The 5,401-nt window shown below is 37.5% G+C and overlaps 1 long non-coding RNA gene across 1 annotated transcript; it reads right to left on the bottom strand.

Moving 5' to 3' along the window:
• Window positions 1–2,489: 2,489 nt before the first annotated feature.
• LOC121887553 lies at window positions 2,490–4,547 on the bottom strand. Its single transcript, XR_006092994.1, has 3 exons — window positions 4,468–4,547; window positions 4,207–4,299; window positions 2,490–3,392 (listed from the first exon to the last, which is right to left on the bottom strand). It is a non-coding gene; the product is annotated as an uncharacterized LOC121887553 (long non-coding RNA).
• Window positions 4,548–5,401: the final 854 nt, after the last annotated feature.

Genomic DNA, 5,401 nt, shown 5'->3' with positions numbered 1-5,401 from the left:
AAGGCTCTGAATCAACTCCTTACTAAGAGTGATGGTGTCCTACATGAACACAGTTTGGTTTATTTCACACGAGTGATTTCTGCATTCGTGTTTTAGTCTGGGCTCTTTTCACTGGTTTGAAGCGTGCAGGGTTCATTGGGCTGTTTGCATATGTTTCCAGCACTGTCAATCATATCTGATCAAACCACACCCAAACAGTCCTGATGAAGCAGATAAGCTGAGTTTTGGAGTGTTAAACTCATAATAAATAATACATAAGGACGTTTTTTTTTTCCCTAAACCTGATTGTTATTTGGTCATGAATATTTAATATAAAAAACACAATGAAATAACAATTTTGTAAATATAATATCTCAACCATGAAGATGAAACCCAAACAATAATGTACCTGAACGCTGGTGGTGTGACGGTGTCCTATTTTGAGTGGCTGAAGAATCTCAACCATGTCAGCTATGGAAGACTGACCTTCAAATATGAGAGAGACTCAAACTAACAACCTGCTCAGTGAGTACAAGACTGCTCTTTAATACCACCTTAACCCGCAGAAAGACAGGAGTCTGCCAGGGTCATAAGACACAATCAGAACATAAACCGTTGATTAAAACCAGAACCATAATTTACAAAGATATACGATACATGACAATTGTATAGCAACAAATACTAAAAATATGCATTTAATTTTACAAGAACTAGCATTGCTAGTCAGTTATTTACAGTATAATCCATATTAAAAAATCCATATTGTTTCTTTTTCTCCTGTCTGTTTCTACTTCTTCAACAGACAACCTACTGTAGGCTCTTTCGTTCCCTCTCATTTCTATTTTTATTGTATTTTATTCAGGAAGAGGGATCTTGATGTCCTGCATTGCCTATGTTCATTTGTTTCATCTTCCACATTGCCGTGTAGTTTTTCAAAATTTTCAACAAACATTCTACGGTTGTTTTTTGAGGCTAGTATCACAAACTTTCCACTAGGATAAACACATACAGTGCCACTGCGGAGGTCAAGTTTGATTTGCTGTTCCAGTTCAGTTTTAATGGTCCCAGGGTAGCACTGCATTATGGCAGCTATCCACTCTTCTTTAAAAGTCGTAAAGAAAATTAAGTTGCATATTACACCATCTTTTCTAGTATCATGATAAAGAGTATCAGGATTGTCTCTAAGGTATTGATTTTTGAATTCTTGATTCTTTGTCTTCCAGTCCTTCAGTGCAGTGGACTCTGTCCATCTGGAATAACAAACAGGAATTATAGGAATGACATGCAACAAACATATTTGTTCATACATCCTCTGAGCGAACAGCTGCACCAGGGCTGTAACCAACTAATAATTCCATTACAGATTAATTTATCACTTTCTTGATTACTTGGTCAGCCAATGCACCATCAAAAAAAGGAGAAATGTCTGTCACAGGTTCCCAGAGCCAAGTTATGTCTAAAAAAGTAAAAAAATATCATTTTGGATTAATGTGAAGTAACAAAAAGCACCAAATAGTCAATTGTAAAAGCATAGGCTATAATACAGTCAAACCTCTTTTGTGAAAAAGTACCATATTATATTGTGTGGTAAACTGAGATGAAACATACAACTTGAACTTTGGAAATTCAGAAATGTTAGTGTAGTATTTGTGCGTTTTCTTTTCTTCCCTCTTCATGGCTGTATTTTCTCTGGTCAAATAAAAGACTTTTATAGAATGGTAAACAATTTTTAGTGTTAAACTGTTTTCAGGTCAGTTTATTTGACATAAAGTAAAGTAGGACATCACAAGTTGATAGATTCTGATACCTCAACTCAGAATAATTACGAATTAATAATTTGATAGCTATGCTCTCATTTTTTTTCACCATATATAAAATCTTTATTGCTCTGCACTAAAAACTTATTCAGCAGCCTGTTTTAATGTAACTGATAGTGGGAACACTGACATTTGAAACGGTATTTAATGTGGGTCGGTCACATCTGGCCAATAACCCGATCCACATAATAAGGTTATTATGTCTCCTGATCTGACAATATGTGTTGCACAACTTATTTCTATTGTAGTGTTTGATGCCAAGATTGGTCAGATACAGTTGTCCAGGTAGTGATGCCACATCACGCTATCAACAAACCAACATAACAAATACCTTTATCATCACTAAAATCACAAACATCTAAAAAATAAATGATACATAAACAATGATAGCATTTTCACTTATGAATAAAGTCTTTATTGCACGGTGTTCATACACCAAGAAAAGATACACCATATCCACTCAATAAAATTGAGGCAACAGGTTACATGCAATATTATTAATTAAATATAACTTTGTTTGGTATTGAATACATTGAAATTAAATGAGACCCTTTATAGTTATCCATTTAATATGAGTAGATTCAAATAGAAAACAAAAATGAATGAATTAAAACCTAAACATAAATATTGAGTTGATATAAAACACAGAAACTTTTAAATGTGTAAATAGTACTAATAAAAAATAATTAAATTCTACATATCAATGATATATAATTGAGTAATAATTATCTACATTAATCAGTGCATTGATTTTAATTTACTCAATGCATTCAATTAAATCTAAATATTGTCTTTCTTAAGAATAACCATTGCATTTCTTAACATCTTAATGTGTTTATATCATGACCTACATTTTAAGGTTTTAAGATTAGAGTGATCCTGGTACCAAGCATTGAGTTTCTTAACAATGAAGTAAAGACTGCTTTCCAAGATCAACATCTGGATGATCTCTACAAAGTTTCGGAGCCCTCCTGTAGAACCATACGGCAAGATCATCCCAGCTGAATACCTTGTTCCATGGTATATCACAGTGTTTGACAACTGTACACTTGTTAGCTGAGGGAATGGTTTCTTAATAGACTCCTGGATGTCAACATGCAGTACTTCCAAAGGCAGAAATGAAACTTTACTGATTATCAGGGCAGGCTTAGCCATATTTCTTTGCCAATTGTGAGCCATCATCAGCTGATGTTTTGTTGAAAGTGACAGCAGGACATTCTTGAAATTGCTTGAGAACATCACAGCATGTTTAAAGAACCTATGTTTGGCCTCAAAGCGCATAGTCCACAATCCAACTAGAGGACCAAAGGCTTCTATGAGTGCATGATAATTCTCCAAAAAATGGTGTTTGGGTGTCAGTTTCAGCAGAGGGAAAACTGCAATCTATGACGATGCTCAGATATTTTCAGGTCAAGATAAGCAACACTTTCGAGGGAGTGGAAAGGGGCCACAGAGAGCTCTACAATGTCCTTAAGTGTCATAAGAATTTGCCAGGCTGGATCATCAGAGGGTATCCTTGATCCAATGATTAGAGGCAGTGACCTTATGAGTGCCCAGTTCTCACATCTTCTCCCTCAGAGGAGCAGTCCCACTTCTCTGTAATGAGAAATATGAAATGGAATAACAACAACAACAACAACAATAATAATAATGTCACATCCTGCCTGGACTTTCTGTTTGTTTTTTGGACTTTTAGTGTTTTTGTGTTCTTTGGGGTTTCCTGTGTTACACTTCTGTTGTCGATTCCTTTTGGTCATATGGTTTTGCTTGTTGATATGATTTGGGTGGTGGGTTTAGAGGACTGCCTTTGTTGGTTAGCTTAGGGTGTTGTGTACTTGGGTTTGTGATCATGGTTATTCTTGGGTTGTATTGAGAGTTTGTGTTTTCTGGTTTATGGGTTTTCAGTTTGCTCTGCGTTTCCCTGCTGTGTTCCTGCACTCTTCCCTGGTCCTGGCCTCATTAGCTCTGCCCTGCTCTGTGTTTTGCCCACACCTGCCCTGTGTTAGCCTCGTCAGCCCTGCCCTGCTCCCTGTGTTTCCCCTGTTTCACTACCTCACTCCCCTCTCCCGAGTTCTCCACCCATCTCCCCACCTGCACCTCATCTCCCCATTAGTTCAGTTAGTTTTTAAGTCCTGGTTTTCTATTCAGTCTTTGTTGTATCATTTGTTCTGTTTAGATGCCTGCCTACACTCCTGTTTGCTGTTCTGTCTTTTGTTTTTGCTGCTCACTCCAAATAAAGTTTTCCTCAGACCTGCTTCGCCTTTGGTCTCTGCATTTGGGTCTATTCCTGCTACTCATCGTGACAAATAATAGTAGTATAGACGAAACTGGTGTGGCTTACCTTACGAATTTGGGAGAGGACTCAAATCATAGTGTTTGATACTAACTGATGCTGTGTGGTAGTGCTTACCACATCTTGCACTTCCTTTTCATCCTCATCTGTGGAGGGAAGGGGTTCTGCCAAGGGCTCACTGCCACTCGAGTCACTGTCACCTTCCAGGACCTGTAATGAGAACCATTAAGCAAAAATAATACACATGTAGATTTGGACAGAAACCTTCCCCTTAAAAAGTTGGATTTGTAAGCAGTGATTGTAAGGAAGCAAATTACATTAACATTGTAAAGCGACTATTTGAATTTGTTATTACAAGGAAAGGTGACTGGGTCCCACCTAAATCTGGATTTCTGGAACAATTTTATTTATTGGTGTAAAATACACATTTAAAGAGAATGAGAATAAATAACAGTATAGGCAAAACTGGTGTGGCATGCCTTGCATGATTTCAATCGTGAGCTTGGTCCAGGCTCATCCTTGCTGGATTCAGTCACTGGCTGTCGGCGTTTCCGCCTCTGGGATTTATGTGGGGAAGGAGCAGCATCTACCAAGTTTTCCAAGAGACAGTGGGTGGCATGTGTGTTTTGAGGGGCAACCTCGAAGCAGAACCCAACACCAACTGTATAAGTGTTGCAATTGAGGAACAGATGATTGTGGTGGTTATATTTGTTACCACACACTCCTTCCAGACATTTGTATCCAGTTCTCAAATCTTATTTAACTCTCCCCTGGCACTGTTAAAAAAAAGGACAAAATGTCCTTGTAGCCAGGTAGTTTGGGCGGAGGTTGGAAAATTCCCTGAGCCAGCCATATTCCATATTGTTTAGGGGCAGCTTGACCTTGCCGTATGTTGATGCCGTCTTATGGAATTTAGCCTAGAGTTGTACATAAAAAGATGTAACATATTAAAGCTAAGATAAAATAAAGATTCATGAAGGTACAAAAATATTTAAAAATGCATCTGATGCTTTGGTAAGTAAGACATTTGCTTACATTTATCACATACTCTTCATTAATTCCGTCACAGAAGAGGACCTCGTCCGTCGGCAGAGAGACGAGGACCCCTTTTCTTTGGCCAGTTAGTTTGTAAATGTAAGCTTCAATTAGACCCATGCATCTTTTTGTTGCACACTCCTTTGAGGGGTGCTTCTTTTGTGTTTCTGAAAGATAAATTAGAAAAAAGGTAATTGTCTGTAAACATATGCATAATCCTAATGTAGCCTAAATGTGGAAAAAGACTTTTAGTTACTTACTCAGACTTTTTGGTATC

This window comes from Thunnus maccoyii, chromosome 20 (assembly GCF_910596095.1).
Source record: "Thunnus maccoyii chromosome 20, fThuMac1.1, whole genome shotgun sequence".
Classification (NCBI taxonomy): domain Eukaryota; kingdom Metazoa; phylum Chordata; class Actinopteri; order Scombriformes; family Scombridae; genus Thunnus; species Thunnus maccoyii.
The sequence above is the reverse complement of the archived record's forward strand: the minus strand, read 5'-3'. Positions and strand labels throughout refer to the sequence as shown.